At 45.0% G+C, this 24,173-nt stretch overlaps 1 protein-coding gene and 1 pseudogene across 1 annotated transcript in view; both read right to left on the reverse strand.

Moving 5' to 3' along the window:
* Positions 1-9,328, reverse strand: part of LOC127231406 (nucleophosmin-like) — a 68,552-nt pseudogene extending 59,224 nt beyond the window's left edge.
* The window catches only part of Tagln (transgelin), a 911,813-nt gene that overhangs the window by 465,150 nt on the left and 422,490 nt on the right, over positions 1-24,173 (reverse strand). The window lies entirely within an intron of this gene.

Genomic DNA, 24,173 nt, shown 5'->3' on the forward strand with positions numbered 1-24,173 from the left:
CCTAGAGGGTGAGGCTGGGCTCCACTGGCCTCCCCCCCTCCTGACAATCATCCCTGTGACCCCAGCTAGTCCTGGCACATACTATCCCCCCACACCCCAGTTACCCCTCTGCACCCCAGCTAGCCTTCTCCTTATGGTCGGATCTCCAATCTGAGCTAGCTGCGAGCCTGCTTCACTCCAGCCCTCCAGAGAACAAGGGGGCAGGACAGAAACAGAAAGAAAAAGCAAAGTGGTCGAGTGGTTCTTGTCATTACTTGCTAAGCGCAATAAACCCAGTGGAATCCCAGCCTTATATAATGACCTCATTTAATTAATGCTAAATGACTGTGGGACCCGTATGGATTTATACATTAGATCCACATTAACACCAAATCGTTTGATCACGAATCACTGTTAAAATAATGAACACAGGCTCTTTACAACTGGATAAGAAGGATGTGGCAGGCTTCTGCCAGCCTCGGGGTTGAAGTACCTCCCAGGTCCTTTGCCCCCTCTCTTTCTCTCCCATTCTGCAAGCTCCCCCCACCCCAGAAGGCACTTACAGAGCTGTCTGTGCATTGGACATTTGTGGCTGGGGAGGGGTGGGACACCACATCTGCCAGGAGTCTGCAGGCCTGGGGAGTTAGTAAGTGTGCACTTGCAAAGGAAGCACATTTAGCTAGGGCCTACTAAGTTCTAGGTTTTACAAATATTTAACCAATTCAGTCAGCAAGGGGAGGTACGCATCAAGACAGTGCACTGGCTGGTTTCGTGTACCGACTTGACACAAGCTAGAGTCATCAGAGGAAGGAGCCTCAGTTGAGGAAATCTTCCACGAGAACCAGGTTCAGTGATCAATGAGGGAGGGCCCAGCCCATGGTGGGTGGTGCCATTCCTCAGCAGGTGGTCCTGGGGTCTATAAGAAGGCAGGCTGAGTAGGGCAGTGGAGGCAAGCCAGTGAGCAGCACCTCTACACGGCCTCTGCATCAGCTCCCGCTTCCAGGATCCTATCCAGTTTTGAGTTTGTGATGAACAGCAATGCCTAATAAACCCTTTCCTCCCCAGCTTGCTTCTTGGTCATGGTGTCTTGTTGCAGCAACAGAAACCCCAAACAAGACAGGTAGGATAGGAGGACAGTGTTCACAAAGGAGAAGAACCTTAAGGTGAGAGTGATGATCCTCACTGGGATCAGTGCTTAGCGGGCAGAGGCAGGGGCATCAATAGTTCAAGGTCAACCTTGGCAGGATGAGATGCTCTCTCTAAAAGCAACATCCCCCTCCCAACTCACAAACCCCTTTAAAATATTGATGTTCTTCTCTCCAGATCAGCGTGCTGTCAGCTCAGGCCAGAGAAGCTATTTGTGTGTGTGTGTGTGTGTGTGTGTGTGTGTGTGTGTGTGTGTGTGTGTGTAGGTGGTGGTTTTGCAGAGATGTACAATGGGTCAAAGTGTTGAGAATAAGTGATTGCCAAATGATCTGTCAGATCGGGAAAGGGAAGAATGGCTGTGGGTGGGAATGGGAGTGAAGAACTGAGGAAGGGGCGGGTTGTTAGCCTCAGACATGGTGTGGCCCTTACACTCTGGAACTCTCAACAGCTGTGATGATGTGCACACAAGAACATGCCTATCAGCACCCTGTCACGGAGCGGTTAATCATGCTGAGGGAGAGAGACCTCTGAAAGTGGCAGGGTGCTATTGGAGAAACTAAGGCTGGGCACCATACAACCAAGTCCCTAAGTATACAGACTAGATTCTGGAGCATCTGGAATGTTGACTCAGGAACTTTGCATGTATAGTTTCATGACAAGTATCTGGTGTTTGTATCCTTGTTCTCCTCTGTCTCACCACTAGAGACAGAATGTACATTGATATTGTAGCCTCCAAGGCACTATTTTAGGAAGTGTACCTTTGGGACATGGTCAGAGAGTGAGGTCGAGTCTTCATGAGTGTCATGAGTGACTTTGGAATCCTCCCCTCTTCTGCCGTGATCCAGAAAACAGGCCTTTATCACAAACTACTTCCTTCAGCTGGGCCCCAACTTGGACTTTGCACCCTTCCTCTAATGTTACCAGTTTGTTGATCCATCAGGGGATGAACCCATTTATCAGGACAGAGAACCCTAATGGTCTATGGAAACACTGTTACAGATTTACCATGAAGTTTCCTTTACCAGGCACTTCTTAATCCCTTCAAACTGATGATGGAAATTCACTCAGATGTTTCAGATTCAGAATTTGACATTTGTGAATGTTGGGATGGAGTGAACGAACTCCATAAGCAGGAAGGATATAGATTTTGAAGGGCTAGGGGACTGGGTATAATGAGGTGAGTACTATTCCCAAGAATTCACATTGACTTGGAAACTCAGAACGACCTTATTTGGGAACATGATCTACAGATGTGACTAGTTAGGAATGCCAGAATGGAGTGGGGTGGGGCCCTAAATCCAATCATTGGTGCCTTTCTAAGAAGAGAGGACAGAGAGATATACCTCTAAGAAGGCCACAGGGATGGAGGCAGAGAATGAAATCATGCATTCTTCTGTGTTGAACTGTGTTGACCTTGGGATTCAGAGGCAGGTGCATCTCTGTGAGCTTGAGGCTATAGCATCTAGCTAACTTCTGTTGTTTTAAGTCAGCCAAGCTTATGGTATTTTCTTATATCTGCCTTAGGAAACCAACACAGCATTCTTTCAATTAATAGAAACCTTTAAATCTGGAACAGACATAGCAATCGCCTTGTTTTCAGCCTGTTATTCAGGTTTTGTTCATGATGTCCCTCCCTTCCCAAGATCAGAGCTTTATTCATTGTCACCCTGTTGGGCCCTGTTATTGTACCTTTCAACTCAAGGCCTTTAATCTACCTTAAATTCACCTTTCATTTCATTTCATTTCATTTTTGGTTTTGTTTTTGAGACAAGGTCTCACTATATAGCCAAGGCTGGCCTTGAGTGTGTAGCAGTCTGTCTTTCTCTGTTTCTAGTGAGCTGGATTTGCAGGCGTGTGCTTCTATGCCAAGCTTTGGAATTAATTCCTCTTTGTATGAGGTAGATTGTTATTCCATGTGCATGGATCATAACTAAATATGTAATCCATTTACTACTGATTCAGGTGCCATCTTTATCATGTATTGTGTTTTTATGTGTACATAGATCTTTATATGTATTCTCAGCACCATTCCATTAGGTTGATATGTCTGTGCTTTTAAAAGTTATCATGTCATTAATTTACATGTATGATATTTTGCCTGCAATGTGTGTCTGTGCACCATGTGCATACATAATGCCTGCAGAGGTCAGAAGAGGGTGCTGGATATCCTGGAATTGGAGTCACAGATGGTTATGAGCCACCATGTGGGTGCTGGGAATTGAACCCGGGTCCTCTGGAAGAGCAGCCAGTGCTCTTAACCACTGAGTTATCCAGCCCAGCATGTCTGTTCTTAAGTTAGTGAATGGAATTCTATAGTTCTAATTCTATAGTTCTAAAGTACACCCTAATACCTGATATGGCAAACCAACATACACCGTTCCTTTTTTTTAAAAACTAAATTTAGATTTTTGTAGACTTTAAAACTCCATTTTTCTATATATTAATTTTGGAGTCTACCTTTTAATTTCATAAAAATTATCTGCAAGAAATTTGAGAAACTTTAACTGAGTCAGAGGTGCAAATTTCTTGCAAATTTGTGAGAGGCTACAGGCTTGCTCAAACACAGTGCATGAGTCCATCCCATCTGCACAGATTGACAGAAATCAACACAGATGAACACTTTTCACCATGGCTACCTCATCAGTGGATTGTGTGTTCACTTCAAGAGGTCTCGGTGACAATGTTTGGTTGGACATCAGTGATTTTAGTAGCCATTAATGACAGTGACTGGATCAATGAGTTTATTATTAATGGCAAAGAGTGCATCTTCATTTGTGCATGCGTTGTGTATGTGTGTGTGTGTGTGTGTGTGTGTATGAGTGTGTGTGAGTGTGTGTATATGTGTGCTCCGATATAAATGTGGGCATGTGCATATGCAGAAGTCAACCTTATGTGTTTTCTACCATGCTTGGATACACACACACACACACACACACACACACACACACACACACACGGCTTCTGAGAATGGGACTTAGGTCCTTATGCTTGCACAGCAAGCACTATACCAATCGGGCTGTCTTCCCAGTTTTTTATTCTTGATTTTATTGAATACCACATTGTTGCATTTTATCATTCCTTGCTTTAGAATTATTTTCCAAATTATTAAGTAAAATGCTTAGTCTATTTTTCCATCTTTTTTTTTGACAAATATAGCTAAAGGCATTCGTTTTCCGAAAGTGTTGTGTTGGCTGTGTCCCTAAGGTTTTTGACATGTGGTATTTTTATTGTCATTCAGTTCTAAGTATTTTGCAGTTCTCTTGATACTTGCTTCTTTGACACAAGTGTTATTAAGTAAACGTGGTCTCTAGGTTTCTATGACTTTAGTATTAATAAGACCCTGTCTTTTTGTTATAGATTCTTATTTTTATTACAGCTTTAGGGATGGTTAAATAATCATCATGTGTAAGTAATTTCAGAAGGAATTTGTTTCAGTGTTCTAGGTGAGCTAAAGAGTAACCTATACTGCCCACAGCTGGGATGATGTAAAGTGATTCAGTCAAAAATTATCAACTGTTACTCAGATCTGTCTTTGCTCAGTTTTATCTTTTTGATCTGTTTCTGAGAGGGGCGTGTTGAATTCCCAAACTACACTTTCCTGTTTCTTTCCTCCACAGTACCATCAGCTATTGCTTTATAATCTTTGTTTGTTTGTCTGTTTTATGAGATAAGGTCTCACGATGTAGCCAGGGCTGGCCTAGAACTCACTGTGTATAGATCAGGTTGGTCTTGAATTCATAGAGATCAGTTGCCGTTGCCTCTGCTTCCCCAGTACTGGGTGTGTGCCACCATGCCCAGCCTGCTTAGTAATCTTTGAGGCTGTATTGTTAAACTCACACATATTCCTGATGCTGTGTCTTGCTGTTCATGAATATGAAATATGCCACGTAGCCTGATGTTGTAAGAACATGCATCCAAGCTAGCAGCACTGTTGTGTCGGGCTGTGGAACCCTTGGGAGGTGGGGCCTGGCTGGCAGAGGTAGGTTGCTGGAGGTGGGCCTTTGAAGGTCATAGCTTGACCTTTGGGTCTGGCCGGTCTCTGCTTCTTGTTCTGATATGACGAGAACCTCATGCTTCTGCTATCAGGAGTGAATGCTTTCCTCACTTCTGTGGACTACAGTTACCCCCAACCATGAGCCAGAGTAAACCCATTGTCTTCTAGGTTGTTGTTGTCAGGTAGTTGGTCAGTGATGTAAAAGAGGTGGACATAATTGTTCTTCGAAGCTGCGGATTCCTCCATTCTTTGTCTTTTGCTTTTTGGCCTAGAATTCTGCTTGGTTTGAAAATGAAACTGTGGTTTAATTTCACACATGTTATCTTTCACCTTTGACCATTTGGTTCAGATTATCTTGTCACAGAACCTAGATGCTAGCATCCCATGTAAGATGACATTATTTCTTTAAATGTCCCGAGAAGCCTGGGATTGGTGTGCCTTCAATGTGGCAGACATTTGTTTCTTTGGAATAAGGCAAAGGCATATGAGAGGTCATGGAAGCCAAGCAGAGTCCTTAGGGAGCCAGGAGCCTTCCACAATCCCTTGGCTATGATGTCTCTCATATTCACAGTTTAGAAGAAAGGGGTACAAAGGGAAAGAAGGGAGGGTAGTCCTTGTTTCTTTTAAGAACACGTTCTGGAAATTGAATGCTACATGTATCCCACTATGACTTAGTCGTAGGTTATGCCTGGTAGGAGATGTACTTGTTATGCCCAGAAGCCATGTATCCAGTTGAAAATCATTTTCTATGGGAAAACAGAAGAACGAAAAGCATTGACAAATTTTCCATCTGTGCCATACTGTCCTCTTAGTTTTCAACTTTTTTATAGATTATATTTTCATTGAAAAGGTTATTGACATAGTTATAGATTTCCATGCATTAAAATAAACAATATGGAGAGATCCCTTGTACAACTTAATGAGTTTCCCCTAATGGGAACATTTGGCAAAGCTCTAATGTAATAACATAATTGAGATATTGACATTGATACAATATACCAAATCCATTATCTACTCAGATTTCCTCATTTCTTCCTCGTTTCTTCCTTTCTTCCTTAGGCTCATGCATGTATGGGTGTGTGTGTGTGTGTGTGTGTCTGTGTGTCCAGCACCACAGTGAAGACTCTAAACACTTCCATGGGCACAAGGATTCATGTTGCTCTTTTGCAACCACATCCACATCCATCTTCTCTCTTCCACCATCCCTAACACCTGGCCAAGCCTGAAGACCTCTTGTTTAAAGTGTGTGTGTGTGTATGTGTGTGTGTACAGGTGTACTTGCATGACTGTGTGAGTTTGTGTGCACTTCATGCATGCATCTGCTGTAGGGGCAAGAAGAGGACATGAGATCTCCTGGAACTGGAGTTTCAGGCAGCTGTGAGCTGCTGCGTGGGTGCTGGGAACTCCCACACCCTGTCTTACAGCCCTCCTGGATCTCAGGCCTTTGCCCTTGGCCAGGAATTTACAACACTGGTGTGCTTTTCTGGGCCCTGGAGTAGGACAAGGGCTGCACTGGGTCTCTAGCTTGCTGGCTGCCAATACTCAGGCGTCTCATTCCTTGAAACCATGCAAGGCAGTTCCTTACCAGTCTCACTGCTGCCAGAGACTGTGTTGGTTCTGCTGCTCTGGTGACCTGGTTGATGTACTTATATCTATAAAAGCCTTGATGGCATTCTTATTGGATATGCATTAAGCTTTTAGGCCAGTTGTGGGAAAAATGGCGTCCTTGTTCTGCTGGACCTGGCTGCCAGGAGCACAGTAAGTACCTCTGCTTACTTAGCTTTTTTTTGACTTATTTTATGATCCTTAGCAAACAGATCCTATGCATATCTTAATAAATATACCTATAAGTACATTATTATTTTCTTTTGCATGGTTTTAAATGGCAATGTGTTATTATAAATGTTTCTTTCTGCATGTTTGTAAACAAGTATATAAAATATACTTTTATATGTTTGCTCTCATGGAAGCTTTTGATGAACTCATTGTAGAAAATTTTCTGTGCATTCATGGGATTTTCTAAAAAAAATAATCATGCTGTTTGTAAATAAAGACAGCAGTTTTATTTCTCCTATTTAAATGCATGTGTCTTTTGTCTATTTCTCTTGCCTGTGTAATAGCTGGGACTTCTGGTATTATTTTAAGTGTGGTGATAGTGGACATTTGTGTCTTGTCCCTGCTCTTAGGGATTCAGTCATCCCTCTCAAGTATGATTTGTGTGTGTGTGTGTGTGTGTGTGTGTGTAGGGTTATTGTAGAGTTGAGTGATTCCCTTCTATAGTGAGTGTTGGGTTGTTATGTTTTATAAAATGTTTTTCAACATTCATTGGCAAGATCAAGATTTCTATCATTATTTCTCTTTGTATTTTGATTTTTTTGCTTTTGAGCCAGTGTTTCATGTAGCCCAGGCTTGTTATATAGCAGAGGGTGTGTAGGTACATGTCCCTAACTGAGACGCTATCTCCAATGGTAGCTTCTTGCAAATGGTGTATCTTGGGCAAGCACCCTATTAACTGATGTACATTCTCAACCCCAAAGATTTTTCTTCCTTAATTAACACCGTAGACTACACTAGTTGATTTTTAGATCTTGAACTAGTTAGCTTTAAATAGAACAAATCTCAATTGGTCACTATGATTCTTTGTATACATTGTTGAATTCAGTTGGCTCTTTTATAATTTTTTTTAAGCTAAGTTCATGAGACATGGTGTCCCGAAGCTTCCCCTTTCCAAGCTGCCTCATCCTTGTTTAATCTCATTGTCAGGATGATACTGGCCCCATGAAGGGAGTTGGGGAATCTTCTGGAAAGTGGTATTAGCTGCCTGATGAATCCTGCATTTTGGGGAACTTGAGTATGTTGCTGGAGGTTTTTCTTTAAGCACAAAGTACAATTTATCATGCAAATGGAAAGGATTGGCTTCTGTTTCAGCATTCCTGAACTTTCTATCTCTTTGGCTTCCTCCCCTATCACCCAGGGTTCTTTGATCATCTCTCTGAAGCCCTCTCAGTGTGGTCTGGGATCTATCAGTGGGCGTGTCCCTATTTCTCCATACTGTTGTTCCATAAAGAATGTTTAGTTGAGTGTTAGTTCTCCCAGCACCCCATTCTTCTAGCTTCCATAACTTCATATGAATAACTTTTTAAACTTAAAGTACAGAGTTTTTGTCTCCCTTCCACATCTGACCACCACTGTCACCATGTCCTGTCATAACACTCCATACATACTTAAAACCACGTAAAGGGTGGAGTTCCAGCCTTGAAAACTAAACAGGTATTTTAGACAACCCATTCTCAGCAATGGAACCTGGATAACATTTATCAAACACAATAGAGAAAGTTCTTTCTTTGCCTTATATAAAGAACAGTCAGATATCCACTGTTACAGAAATGAAGTAAGACAGAATATTTCAAACGGTTTAAACCATTTTCTTGAAGAGACTTCCCCTACTGCCAGAGATCTTGAATAGCCTACTGGTTGGTCATCTGGAAGCAATTCTCCACACAGTTAATGAACTTGGCTTCCACTTTGGGACGAGAACTACCTTTTTCTATACCTACTTGCATTTTTGCCTTAATGTCTTCTAAAGAGCTAGGTCCTTGTGGTGTTTTAGGAGTTTCATTCCTTCTTTCCTTTTTTCTTCCTCCCTCCCTCTCTCTCTTTGTTTCTTGAAGGACTTTTGGCTTTTGATGTTGGTGTTGATGGCTTTAAGTCTTTTCCATTTTGGTTTACTTTTGTGCTTTTTTTTTGGCTGACACATCTTGTTCAGATTTCTTTAGTTTCTCCATCATCTTCATCATTTTCATTGTCATCATCATCTTTGTTATTGCCCTCTTCATCTTTATCATGCTTTACTTTTTTTCTGTGGACCCTTGTTACCACCTCCAGGAACAGATCTCTTTCCAGACAAACTTAAGTTTTGTGTCCTTCTCATCTTTACCTCTGATGCTGTATCTTTCTACGGTTTCTAGGTGCTGTTGGTTGTACAGACATTTTCAAAGTCTCCAGTGTTACTTTAGTTGGACTGCCCTCCTAGTTCATTGTTTTTGCCTCTATGATGTGTAACTCTTCTTTTGTTCCTGCCCCTAACTGGTGCTCACTTTCATCACTGGCCACCTTAAAGTGATAATCTTTGTCAGCCTTTAGCTCACAACCAAAAAGGTAGTTCTGAGGCCTAAGAAGGCTCACGTCCATGCCTGAGGAGTCTTCCATGAGGTGGAGGCAGGCAGTTTGAGGTGAAGTTGAGTGGAGAAATCTGCCTGTTGCTCCTCAGAATAGACACATAGGATGGAGCATACGAACTGCTTTTTAACCTCCACTTCCCATTTTCATGTGTGCGTGAGTGATGTGCATGTGTGTACACATGTTTCTTAAATATGTGTGTAGGTTCCTCTGCACCTGTGTGCTGGGCAGGTTGGAGGTCTGAGGTTGATGTTAGGAATCATCCCCCTGCCATAGTTTTTCCTCCTTATTCACCCAGGCAGCTCTCTCAGTCAAATCTAGAACTCATCGATAAAGCTAGTTTTGCTAGCTGGCTGGTTCTGGGATTCCTGTCTTCAGGACAGCCTTCAAGGCTGGAAAATTGCAGGTGAGTCACTGCACCCACCTAGAATTTAGCTGGGTTTCTAGAGATCCAAACTTTGGGTTCTCACACCTGTGCAGCAATCCCTTTAACCATTGAACTCCAGGCTTGGGGCATAGCTTTTATTTTATTTTATTTTAAATTTTAGCCTGTTTGAAGTTTGCTAGTCTTGAGTATGCAGGCTTGTGTCTTTAATCACATCTGATGAGTTCAGCTACCATTTCTTTGACTACTCTTCCCTTCCCACACCGCACAATTCTGACTATGTGAATATTGGTTTTCTCTCATTATTTTTAAACCCAGTTTCTTCTGTTGCTCTGACTGGGTGGGCAAAATCTGTTTATCTGTCCTCACACCCACTGATGTTGTCCTTTGGTGTCGATGCTATTCGATTGAATGCATCCATCTGTTAAAAAATTGTATTGCTGTATTTTCAAGTTCTCTAATGTCCACCACAGAGTCTATTTAAAAGTTGTATGTATGTATGTGTATATGCACACACGTATACAGCTTCAGTCTTTATTAAGACTATTTTTCCATTTGTTTCAAGATAACTTGTAATCCATCATTGAAGCATTTTTAGGATAGCTTTTTAAAAAATGATCTGCAGATAATTCCAACGTCTGATTCATCTCAGTGGGTGTTGTTGATTGCCTTTCCTCATTTGCATTCTGATTTTTCTTGATTTGGGGTATTAGAGGTGGTTTTTAAATTGCATCTTGGACATTTTATGTATCACATTGAGGGACTCGGGTCTTAGCTGAGTTTTGTGTTTTAGTGGCACTTGTTTTGTGATCAGTGCACGGGAGTCTGGACCAAATCTTCATTAACAGTTGATTTCAGGGCCTTTCTGATGTTGTTTGATCCATGTGGTTTGTCTGATACTGCTGGGGTCAGGTTGGCTTCTGCTTATGTTGCCCAAGGGGTAAAGGCTGAATTGTTAGGTGTCTCTTGGGGGAAGAAAGGGAGTCTCAGACAGGTGAGGGAATGTGCCTATTTTCCCTGCACATGTGCTGTGTTTTCTACATGTCTCTTTGGTCTGGGAGAGGAATGAACCAGGTCCTCTTCATTGCGAGGCTGGGGGTTGCTCTTGCCTGCTATTCTGTTGGGTCTGGGTATGTGATGTTCTGTTACAGGTTCCTGTAGTTCCGGTCACAAAACACCTTGTTTTCTTAACATAGCTCAGAGTTGTCTTCAGGTGGTTGCTGGCATCATTTCTAGGTTTTTCGTTGCATGTAATTGAGAAAGAACCATCAGTTCTAAACCATCTTGTCAAGCTAGAATTCTCGAGTTTTTAAAACACATTGCTTGATATTTCTTTTTAAGAAAAGTTAGCAAGTATGTATTTCTCTCTTTCTCTTTCTATATATATATAAATACACACACATACACACACTGAGACATATGTATGTGTGTGTCTCATTATGCAGGCCAGGATAGCTTCACACTCATTACCTTCCTGCTTCAGGATCCTGAGTCCTGGGATTATATGTGTGTACCGACACACTCATTTTCCCTTTATTTTAGCTTTGATTTATTTTAATGCTCCTTAATGCTATCTTATTTTATGCATTATAACTTTTTGCACTCCCTCTCTTTATGATGTTAATTGACTAAAGTAAGTTTTATTTTCTTGGTTCTGGAGGTGTTCCATTCTCCACATGAGAGGGTTACATATCCTTTCCTGTGTCCATGAGGTTTTCATTTCAAGCCTGTGAGGGTATTTTCTGCCTCATTTGATGTCAGGCATGGCCTGAAGGACGTGAGTCCAAAAGACCTGTCTCCGGTGTCAGATATCTTTAATGTCCACCCTGTTGTCACATGGCCTTCCCTCTCCACTGTGGACTTGAATTAGGCCTGCTCCTGCAACCCGGTGGTGGAATAAAAGCATGAGAGAAACACATCTGCCTTAGATGGCTTACAGCCAGCATCTGAATGAGAAATAAACGATTGTTGTTGCAAGCCACTGAGGCGGGGCAGCTCGTTACTGTAGCCTAACATCACATATGCTGACTAGTAAAAGTGATTCGTTCTAGTTGGAATTTTTCTGGTGATTGGCCTATTAAGACCTCTAAATTCTATGCATTTTTCTTACTAGGTTTTTAAATCTCTCTCTTGCCTCGGAAAAGATCGGGATCTTTTCCTCATGTTCATGACAGTCCCACCTTGTTCCATCAAGTTAGAGTTGCGTAAAAATCTTGGTTACAGGTGGTTTCGGACACACGTTTGATTTTGACTGTCACTTTTTCTTGTTTACTCTCTTATTTTTCATCACATTATTCCTTAGTTTATTTATTTTCTTACCAGGATACACTGGGGGTTTCTCAAAGAGAATTTTCTAACTTGGGTATAGCTCATTGGTACAGTACTTGCTGAGGTTGTTGTACAAGGTCTTGGGTTCCATCCTCAGCATCTCTCTCTCTCCCTCACACACATGTTGAAAAAAATCACGATATGCTCAAAGAGAATATTTTTCAGTCTCACCTATTTGATACTATGCTGTAATGGGGCCAGATATTTAAATATAGTTTCCTTTGGGATAGAGTTAAAGGTTTACAGGGTGTTTTCTAAACACAAAATAACACATTGTTTCATTACAAGTGTGTGTGTGTGTGTGTGTGTGTGTGTGTGTGTGTGTGTGTACACTGTGCCCCCACATGTGGGAGTCAGAGAAAAACCAGTAGGAATCACTTCTGGCGTCCCATCAAGTCTTCAGGCTTGGTGGCAGGTGCCTTCATGCCAGAGCCATCTCACAGCTGGTAGCTGATAACCATAAACTGCTTAGCATCAGCCTGATCTATTTCACTTGCTTGTTCTTTAGCTGTGTCTGTTCTTTTCTGCTGGCCCACACATCTTCTAATTCTCTTTCAACAGTCATCTCCTGCATATCGGGACTCCCAAGCACCTTTTTGTTATAACTGTGTCGTCTCACTTTAGACCCCGACATTTTCCCTCTTCTCTTTGAGAATCTTTGGTATAAAACTACTTTCCACATTTATTTGGTGTGTGTGTGTGTGTGTGTGTGTGTGTGTGCGTGCACATGTCATAGCATGCGTAGGACAAGGTCAAAAGACAGCTTTTAGGCGTTGGTTCTCTCCTTCACCACATGAGTTCTAGGGCTCAAACTTAGGTTGTCAGGCGACGCAGCAAACATTTTTTTCTTTGAGCCACCATATTTCTGGCCCACAGAGTTATTTTAAATTCTTGTTCTGCCTAGTTCTCCAGTTCAATGTTTAATCTGTTTCAATTTCTTCTACTTTTTTTTGACAACAATGGTCACATTCCTCAGTTATTTCTTTATGTTTCCCCATGAATGCTCACTGCCTGGAGGGGGTCAGCCATCTTTGCTGTTACAGAGACTATGAGGCACCAGATATATTCAGGACTCAGCCTCTGTTCCTATGGTGGTTTGAATGAGAATGGCCCCCATAGGCTCATATGCTTGGATATTTGTTCCCAGTTAGTGGAACTGTTTGGGAAGGATTATGAGGTATGGCTTTGTTGGAGGAAGTGTGTCACCGGGTGTGGTGGTTTGAGTAAAAATGACCCCCATGGGCTCATAGGGAGTGGCATTATTAGGACCGTGGCCTTGTTGGAGTAGGTGTGTCACTAGCAGGTGGGTTTTGAGGTCTCAGAAGCTCAAGTCTGGCCAGTGTGCTACTGTCCCCGTCTGCTGCCTACAGATGTGGATGTAGAACTCTCAGCTACCTCTCCAGCACTGTGTCTGCCTGCATGCTACCATGCTTCCCGTATGACTACAATGGACTAAATCTCTGAACTGTAAGCCATCCTCAATTAAATGTTTTCTTTTATAAGAACTGCTGTGGTCATGGTGTCATTTCACAGTAATAAAACACTGGCGGGGGGTTTGAGGTTTCACAAGCCCATGCCAGGCCCAGTTTATCTCTCTCGTCCAGCCCCCTCTCTTGCCTCCAACTTGTGGATCAGCTACTGCTCCAACACTATGCCTGATGTCTTGCTGTGTGCCATGATGGTCATGAACTCATCCTCTGAAACTGTGAGCCTTGCCTGTCCCCAATTCTTCTGTCTATAAGTTGCTTTGGTCATGGAGTCTACACAACAATAGAGAAGTAAGTAAGAAGTCGCTCAAGGTGAGTGGAGGGCATTGAAGGTGGGAGGGTGATTAAGTTCATCTAACTGTGTGGAACAGTGATATCTTCTAGCCATCACCCATGAGTCACCATCACCCCCTTCCAACCTTCAGGGAAGCTGCCTATGGTTTTTCTCTTAGTCTCCCCGGGGTGTGAGCTTCAGGGACACAGGTCTGCTGACCACTGTCTGGGCTCCCCCCCACTTGGATGGAACTCTGCTGATGTTGTTTGTCTGGGACTTGAGCGGCTTTCTGCTGCCTAAGACAATGACAAAGTTAGCAGAGACCCATCCTGTGTCCTCTCTCGTACATCCGTGACTTTGCATCTTCCTCTTGCTACATAGCAGCATCAGGCTTGGGTTTGGGGAGGGAGCTGTTACCATTTGACAGTTCACCCACATGCTTTTCAAGTAGAAGCATTCCTTTGACTTTCTTTTCCACCCCCTCTTGGTACAGCTTTCGAGTGACTCTTTTTGTTAAATGAGATTGCCTTTTGCAGGTGTGGGCTGACTCTGAAGGCAGATCTATGGTTGCTGAGCCTAGAGTGTCCCAAGTGAAGGGAGCCTACCAGCTGGGGCTGTGTTAAGTCAGCCAGGCTGGGTCACCTCGCAGGAGGCACCCTTCCTATCATATGTCTGGAGACTGAACACTGAGTGAGGGACCTCAGGGACACTGGTAGGTGAGGCATGGAACTGGGCCTGGGTCCTACCTTCGCCCAGTCAGCTCTTGGTATGGAGAAAATAATGTAAGCAGCTTTAGAAATGCCAAAATGCCAAGAAGATGAGATGCCAAGGAGACTCCAAGTCCCCAAAGACAGTGACACAGTTAGGGGTTCTGGGTCTTCACTTCATCGTCCACTCACTTATTTGCTTGGCCACCCCATGGGGCTTTATTTTAGCTGGCTGGAAGATTGCTGCAAAGAGGAGCCATGAAGGCCCTGCCTGGTGGGTCTGACAGTCTGATGGGGGAGGGCAGAAACATACAGAATTTGGAGACTCCTATTTCTCAGGGATGGGCTAGCAAGAATCCTGGAGGGAAACTGAGGCACTAACAAGGAGAAGGTGGACTGGATGAGGGCAGAGAACACAGGCATTTAAATCTGAACACAAATGCACTGATTACTCATCTCCCGAGGCAGAAAGGCTTGGCTCAGACTAAGAAATAAAGCCAGAGATGTGTTCGGTATTTGGAAACATAGGGTTCTGGATCTATTCCAGGGACTGTGAGGTCAAAGCTGCTTCTAGCCACCATTAGACCTTCCTGGCCCACCTCTTTCTAGAACTAGCCAAGCTGAGGCTCTAAGCATGGCATTGCAGCCCCCAGTATGGAGAAGATGGGGCTTCAGAGGACAGGGTGTCAGCCCTGGGCTCCAGTCTCCAAATGCTTCATTGTATGACCTTTAGGAGCCTCTTCTTTGTCTCTAGACTAGATGGTCCCTGCCTCCCACAATGAGATTCCCAAGCAGAGCAAGGGCCTTGTTTTCCTTCCTGTCCATCTTCTGATCCCCCGATGCAGCCCTCATCACAGTTGGGTATAGATTCATGATTGAGAAGGGCAGACTAAAGCTTCCACAGGTACTTTTCCTGCAACTCAGAATGGGTTGACTGCCAAGTCAGTAACCAGGAAGTAATAGCCCAGTGTGGGATATGTCCCCAGAGCTGGTAGCCAAGGCTGGGAAACACCATCCATTTGCAGCCTGTGCCACTCATGACCAGGAGATCATTTCATAAAACAGCATTGTGCAGGGCAGGACTGGCCACTCCAGGTCCCTGTGGTTATTAGTACCCTGCTGTGGGGCGATTAGGCCCAGAGTGCCTGGTGTTGCCATGTGTTCTGAGTGGAGCAGATGATGCTGTGACTCCTGCGCTGGGGACATCTCTATCCCTGTCTCCTTGCTCAGACACTGTTGATTTCTTCTCCATCCTTCTCAATGTCTGCTCCCTCTGCCGCTTGCCTCCCTCCTTCCATCCAATGTTGCTGAAATACTGGCAAAGTGCTGATTTTATTGAGTGCGACAAGTGGCAGTTCATTAAAAAGTGGGAGCAGATGGGGAACGGATTGTGGAAGAAGATTAATGATGCACACAGACCACTAAATAGGGCCAGGTTTGGGAGTAAACACAGTCACAGTCATCCCTACTCCCTCTGAGTGGGTAATCCTGTGCTGTCACATCCTTCCTTGTTAGCTCTCTCTGGGCTCCAGGCAGGGAGCTATGGGAATGCCTGCCTGAAGGACCAGCAGCCTGGAGGGTTCTGGCTGGGCATTTTTAGAAGTGGGGAGGGGTCTGTCTGCATTTTTAGAAGTGGGGTAGGGATGGCTGCCTTCTAAATTTGGGCCTGATGTGGACATGGAGATGGCCAGGTATTGCATGAGTCTCCAGAGTTGGTAGCTGAAGCTGGGAAACACTCTTCACATTGCCCGCCCCGGGTCATGACCAGGAAAACCCCCAGGAGGGGTTTCCTAACAAACCAGTGAGGTCGGATCTCCTGAAAGCCACCTGAATCTGGCTGGAGTTTCAGGGTAGGGAGACTTGTCACTTTCTCTCCCTGGGGCCATATATGCATATGTTTTATCCTCTATCTTCCCAAGTTTGTATGAAATTCCAAGAAAGGGATACAGGAGAGAACCTTCTTAGAGAGACAAAAATGGGCTGCAAACCAAGAATCCTGCACATATAATCTTCAAATCATTCTAGGGGGTCAGAGAGCTGCTCATGCCAAATTCAGAAGAGTGGAGGTGGTTACACAGGGAAAGGTCACCCCTGAAGGACTGGCTCCCTGGAACTCATGTGGTACTATAATAAACACTGGCATCTATAATGTGCTGGCCAGACATGGTAATTAATGGTGTCTTCCCTTCCTTTCCCTTGCCTTCCCTCCCCCCTCTTTTCCCTCTGCTTTTCTTCCCTTCCCTCCCCTTCTCTTTCCCTCCACCCTCACCTCTCTTCTTTCCCTCCACTCCCCTTCCCTTCTTGTGTTTCTGCCGCAGACATCATGCTGTTAGAGCATTCCACCAAGTCCCAAAGCATCCTCAGCATCCCCAGAATGCTGTTAGTGGTCTGAATGTTCAAACACTTGATTACCAGCAAAGGAAGCTGCTTTAAGAGGTTTTTATTTTATGTTTATGTGTGTGTCTGTGTGCCTAAACATGAATGTGTGTGTAGTTGCACTCAGAGGTCTGTGGAAGGCATCAAACTCCTGAGAGCTAGAGTTATAGGCAGGTGTAATCTGACTAATGTAGGTGCTGGGAACCAAACTGTGACCCTCTGAACTGGTGAGCCTTCTGTCCAGCCCTGAGAACTGTGATGTCATTAGAAGATGGGGCCTACCTGCAAGAAGTGGGTAGCCAGAGGGTGGATCTTGAGGTTTATAGCCCCACCCTACTTCCTTTTCTGTCTCTACTTCCTGTTCCCTCTCTGTTTCCTGTTCTACTGACATGTGAGCTTCCCCTGTCGCATGTTCCTGCTGCCATGGACCATTCTGTTGCCATGCTTTCTCTTTCGTGATAGACTGTATCTTCTCAAACAATGAGCCTCTCTCTCCTCAAGCTGCTTCTTGTCAGGTATTTGGTCATTGACTGATGTAATGATGTCTACACCCTGAAGACTGACATCTTTCGATACACTGTGGACAGGGCCAAGCAGAGGTGTTTCAAGATGAGCTCTTTGCAAAAAGAAATTACTGATCCAAGTAGTTGAAGAAGAAGCAGCAGCATTCACTATAGGCTTTTGTTTGAGACTTTCACAAGTATTCAAGTCTAGTCTTGGAATCCCTTTGCAGTTGATGCCTCCACTCCAAGAGTTAGGATTACAAGAATACAGAGCCATGCTTGGCTTCACTGCAGGCCTTTGTGTATCAGGAGGACTCTGGCTAAGTGTGGAGACTGTGGATCCCAAGTTCTTCCCTAGAGGAGTGGGAAGAGAGGAGATTGCAAATGGTTACTTGGGTTTCTCCTCTTAGTCTTTAGTTTTTCTTCCAGTGGTGACATGTGGGGTACAGTGACCACTAGCGTGTCCAAAGCCAGGGGTTTGTTCAGCTTGTTGGTGGTTGCCTGGCCAGGTACCTCTAGGGGATGCTTCCTGGAGGTAGCATGACAAATGTTTTACTTATCCCATTCAGTGCTCTGTGTTTGCCTCTCTGGTGATTCTGGTCCCAAGAGCCCATCTGTCTATTTTCCTAGTACCCTGGCACCCTTGACATGTGATGCCAGTCTGTCCCATCCTCTACTGCTTCACTATTGTGGTGAGCAAAGGTGACATTGCCTCCCTCCTACAATGAGAAGCTCTGGGCTCCAAATCTCTTTTCTTGTCCCCTATCTCTAACTCTTTTTTTGTGACCAAGGGAAAACTCCAGGACTTAACCTGGGGACTGGAGGACAGCAGAACCCCACAGCAGGTGTCTTTTCTCTAGTGTCCGAGCCAGGCTTCATTGCCCCCAGGTACTCTTTCCCTGGACTCTGCCTTTTGTTCATGGACTCATTATCCTTACTGGCCTTGTGATTATGGCCTCAGAATCATCTCTCTCTCTCTCTCTCTCTCTCTCTCTCTCTCTCTCTCTCTCTCTCTCTCTCTCTCTCCTTTAAATTTTTCTTGAGATAGCATCCCAGTCTCTCTTGTTGTTTAAGTTTTTCTTGAGATAGGTTCTCACTGTGCAGTCTTAGCTGGCCTGGGAATCACATTGTAGACCAGTCCTGAACTCATCTGCTTGCCTTTGCCTGCTGAGATTAAAGGCTTGCTGGGATTAAAGGTGTGCACCACCATGCCTGTCCCTTCATCTCTGATTCTCCACACCAGGGACCGAGTGTGGCCCTTCAGCAGCCATCTCTTTTCTCCTTGGCAAAAATCCTGAGTGTATTCAGGGTACAGTGGGTCCATCTTATAAGTTATGTGCTCTATCCTCCTTTACAGCTAACATGGGCGGGGATTCCAGCTGCTATTCCTTGGGAATAGAAGCCACATACTAGGACAGCAGAGCGGGAAGTGGAGGCATCCAAGGCTGTAACAGCCCTGGAGAAGCTGTGACAGCTCCAGAATGGCTTCCTGAAAAGTCTTAATGGTGTGAAACACTTTAGTTTTGGTCTCGGTTACATCTAACCATCCCAGATCCTAACTGATACACTTGGCCTCCTGATTTGTGCTCCTTTCTTTTAGGCTAGTGAAGCTCAGTGTTCCTTGTCTCCCCATAACCTGACCATTGTCAGTTTTAACCATATTACTATCCAAATCAAATAGTGCCACTTAGTCACCATTGCTTTTCAAACAAACTTCAAGTCCTTTCCCTGGTATCTTGAACCTTCTTCCACTGGCATCAAATTATCTTGCCCATCATACCTCCTGTGCCTTATTCAGCCAAGTGGCTTTCCTCACGTACACACACACACACACACACACACACACACACACACACACACACACACAAACACACACACAGCCCAAGCTTTGCTGACTCTTTCTTTTTCCAGGCTTCTCCAGCCTGAGGCTCTCCATTTCCTCTGTCCTGCCTGTTAAAAATCAACCAAGGGTTCAAGGCTCATCTCTAAGCTGCTCCCTTCCTGAAGCCTTCCCCATATCCATGAGCCAGAAATGAAGGTTCTCCCCTCTTTGTTCTTCAGTAGGCTGTGTGCAGCTGTTGGGGACCTGTCTTTGTAATAGTCATATCTGTGTCCAGGCTGGCGCCCCTGTGGGGCTGGCCTGAGTCTTGTTTATCCTCATGTGTTGTTTTTGAGACAGAGCCTCACTGTATAGCCCTGGCTGTCCTGGAACTTGCTTTGTACACCAGAATGGCCTTGAACTTACAGAGATCTACCAACCTCTGCCTCCTGAGTGCTGGGATTAAAGGCATGCACCGTTATGCTCACCCCTTGTTCATACTTCTGTTCCCCAAGTGGCCTGTCTGTAAATGGGTCCTTGGGGAATGACAGCTTATTGGAGTGAGCCTGACCTCCTGTCTTGCTTCCCCTCCAAGCACAGCACAGTTGCCCAAAGCTCCACCCCCAAAACTGCAGAGCTTTGCTCTCCTTGACTCTCCGTCTCACTGCCTCACCATCATGTGGCCCCTTCTGTGGCGGCCCCTTCTGTGGCACCAGCTGCAGAGGAGGGTGTCCAGGGAAACAGAGATGTCAGGAATGACACGAGGGAGCCAGGCTGCTCATTAGATCTGCAGAGCCACTGTCATAGGCACGCTCCCCGGCAGTGACAGTGTCACCTCTCCTTACTCAGGAACCCATCGCCTGACAGCATTGACCTATCTGGGCGCAGCTTTCACTCACAAACCCAAAGGCCACCAAGTGTCAGTGCTTTCTCCGTGAAACACAAGGCCATTTGTCTTTCGAGAGGGACGCTACTTCCCCGGTGGGCGAGCTTTCAGGTTTCTGTCACTCAGAGGCTGTAGCTGCACAGCAAGGAGTCAGGAGAGAACTCTGGCTTGGGCCTAAGTTGGCCTTGGATTCTAGGGCTTTTAGGCCCTCCTGTGCATGCAACAATGCGTTCTTTCCAAGTGAAGTCTCAATTAAAACAATAAATCATTACCAGGAGAAAGTGCAATGGGGCCACAGAGGACTGGAGCCAAATTTGAATATGATAGGCCTATAAATTATGGTGACAGTGTGGGGTTGCTCACTAGGGCTCCAGGAACTATTAAGTGTGCATAAAGGCAACTCAGCAGCAAGTGACTTGCATGGCCACATTTGATGGACATATGTTGTTTAGGTCTTTCCAACTTAGGGTGCGATAGAGTTGCAAGTAAGCAGAGGACCTGAGGTCCAACCATCACTGAGCTGTAACTTCTCTAGACCTCAGCATCCTTGTCTGTGAAAATGAGCTCTAATAGATAGTATGGCAGAGCTTGAGGCTGAGTTTCTCATTCATGGTAAATGCTTCATATGCTATCATTATCCACCAGCACGTCGACTCCCAGATGAGGATCTCATCCACACTGACCACCCTGACATCTGGATCTATACAACCAGCCAGGACTACCATGTGTACTGTGCATGGGATGAGTAAGTGTGTATGTACTTCCAGTCAGGTTTGCAAATACTGAACAATAGCTTTTCAATCCCCCCCCCCCTGTTTTCTCCACAATGCCTGCTGCAGCACCCTACACGAAATAGAAAAATGAACGATATAGCCAGGCAGTGGTGGCACATACCTTTAATCCTAGCACTCAGGAAACAGAGGCAGGTGGATCTCAGTGAGTTCAAGGCCAGCCTGGTCTACAAAGGGGGTTCCAGGATAGCCAGGGCTACACAGAGAAACCTTGTCTCTAAAGACCAGAGGGGTGGGGGAGAAAGAGGAAAGTGAACAACATATTTGCCTATAAGGCAAGTATCGGCGTAACTTTGAAAGGAACCTTACACATAAAAAGGTACATTTAGAAGACCTCAACCAGGGTGGGAACAGTGGCTGGATGAGAGAGCATGTGTTTATCATGGGCACAGCCCTGGGCTCCACCCCAGCACTGCAAAGACAAACAGTTTGCTATTAATCTCTTTGCTCTCCCTGGTCCCAAGCACCTCTGTGCTCTGTGATGGAAAGCTAGGATGCTCAGTAGGAATTGATGGGTAACACTCTGAATGCTTAGGATGAAGCTGAGGCTTGGACCATTGTCTCTTCTGTAAACAGTTTCATCCTTGGTTACATAGGGATAGCGGGAGTCTGAAATGTCTGGTTTATAGTCAGTGAGATCATGGGTAGCTAAAGGATGCTGATGAGAATTTTTGGGAGGTGCTGACACTGGCAGGCTAGAGGTCTGGCCTCCTGAAGATGGAGGCTCCCTTTGGAGTGACTGGCTTCTACAGAACTTCCTAAATTGCCCAGAGCTCTGTTACAGTGTAATCCACCTAATGAAAGAGTGAGGATCAGACAAGGGATTTATCAAAGGAGAGGAGAGGAAGGCGGCTGTCATTTGGCTCCTCACATGCTTGTCCTTTCAAGTCCTTGTAGATAATTCTGTTTCTGCACCAGGAGCAAAACTGGGATTTTGCATGACAGGGAGGGACAGAGTGTTAGGAGAGCAGAGAGGAAAGGGTGGAGATGAGAGACTAGACTGGTGGAATTTTCCAAGGCCTGAGGCTGCACTGGTGTGAGATCTGTGGCCATGCCACTCTGAATGGACTATTCTCTGAAGCTAAGTAGCCTCAGGCCTGACTAGTACTTGGATGGGTAAAGACTGGGGTGGGTGGGGGGAACCACTGTGTGTGTGTGTGTGTGTGTGTGTGTGTGTGTGTGTGTGTGTGTGTAGTGGTGGTGCTGGATGAGGATGGTGATGGCAGAGACCTGACTAGGATTTCTTCTAGGAAGCTCCAGCCAAGTAGGGCAGTAAAGGCAGCATCCAGGGGAATGGTGTTGGGGCTAAGGCAACCAGAGAACAAAGTGGGTGGGAAATGACAGGAGCAACAGCATGGGATCATGCTGAGAGTACAGTGAGGGCCATCCATGTACTAAAACGGTCCATCCCCAAGACTCTCACTCTCAGAGGAGGCATCATTATTATTATTGCTGTTGTTATTTAATTATTTTGAGAGGATCTCCCTGTGTAGCCCAAAGCTGACCTTGCATTTGTGATCCTCTTGCTTCAAGCTCCATAGTGCTGGGATGATAGGCTTGAGCCACTATGCCTGACAGGGGCTTTTTACTAATCATATTTTATTATGGAGGAACTATGGCTGAGCTTGAAGAGATGGCTGATGAGTGGGGCTTAGCGTTGGCAGGCAAGAGCCTGCAGGGGCAGAGGAAATGGAGAGAGCAGGGAAGTTATAGTGTTGGATGAAAAGGCCTCCATAACTTTTCTGTGGGGCGGCTTCATGCCGTCACATACCCCACATGTAGAGCATGAAGAGAAGTAATGGTTAGCTCTGCTCTCGAGGATGTCAGAGTCTGGGGAGGACAGGTGAATGCTGAGGTAAATTATACCATGTGGGGAGTTAGTGTTGGAGGGGACTGTACACATATTGTGCTGAGAAATCCCAGGGAAGCTATTCATGAGCTTCCTGATGTGGGAGAGGCCTCATGGAGGAGGGAGCATTGCTCTTGTGGAGAGTGGAAAGATTGTCAGTTAGGGGGTTGATGTAGATCAAAGAGTCCAGAAGGAAGGAATGTCTGCCCCATGTTCCCATGATAGCTAGTGGGATGACATAGAGGGTCCCTTTTCTGTCTCAGTGCAGTGGCCAGGAGAGCTCCAGATTAATAAAACCTCTTAGCCAAGGGAGATAGTCACATCCACAACAAGGCTCTGTGTGTGTATGTGTGAATGTGGTGGCGGTGAGATCAGCTCCTTGAAACGATCAAGACGTTGGTCCAGTTCCAAGTGTCAAACAGTGTGATAGAATTCAGGGCTCTGGTCAAAAGTGCTTTGCAAAACCCAAAGCTCCATTTAGTGGACTCTTATCGTTTGCAAGATGATATAATTCAGGCTATGAATGAACCCTAGTTCAGACACTTATGTAACCTGACTGCTGTGCTTAGAGACTGGTCTACTTAAGTAGATGACATTAATACAGGTATCTTTAGTGGGGTCAAGGCCATTTTGTGCCCTTCATCCCAAGGACATCGTATCTTCAGAGGCCGAGAGAAGTTTAAGGACCTTGTAAAATGCAAATGAATTAGAAGAGAGGAGATGTATCACAGGTCAGTTATATCTTAATAGGAAGTGAGACTTGGAAAGTTCTAGTGTCCAGGAGGAATGGGCTGGGGGTAAGCTACAGTAAAGTGCCCCGTAGCACACAAGGGATAGCACGAGAAGATCAAGAATGGGACTCACTGAAGACAAACACCATAAACTGCACTCTTGGTAGAACGAATCCTGCAGATCAGGGTGGAATGCAGGTCTTGACCTGTGTGTTCCTTGCTCCCGTGAATGCATGCATATGGCATGTAATTGACATAGAATGGATTAGGCACCTACTTGCACTTTATTCACATGCCTGCTATTGGCTGGTCATCAGTGGGTGACATCTGAAAATCAAGATGGATGGCAGTGTTGATGGAGAGGATAGTGATGATGGTGATGAGTGTTGTCCCTTCTAAAATTCCTGAAAAGCAGAGAATACTCTCTCCATTTCTCAGGAGAGAAAACAGAGGCATAGGAGGGGGTTGGGCAACTCTCAGGACCAGAGTTGCAGCTTCAGGAACCAAGTCCTCCAAACCCAGGTCAAGACCTATTCCTTCTTCCCCTAAATTGGTGCTGGTAATGACAGCAGTTCTAAGCCCATGGACCTCTGGAGGGCATGATGGGATTCAGGCCCAGTACATCTGCATTTTAGGGGTTCTCTAAGAGCACAGGCCTGGAACGGCTTCAGTCTGGGTGTGCACACTGACACCTCCTCTTATAACTGAGTGAATTAATCACTTCTCTAAGCCTATCTGT

This window comes from Phodopus roborovskii, unplaced genomic scaffold (assembly GCF_943737965.1).
Source record: "Phodopus roborovskii unplaced genomic scaffold, PHOROB, whole genome shotgun sequence".
In the NCBI taxonomy this organism is placed as follows: domain Eukaryota; kingdom Metazoa; phylum Chordata; class Mammalia; order Rodentia; family Cricetidae; genus Phodopus; species Phodopus roborovskii.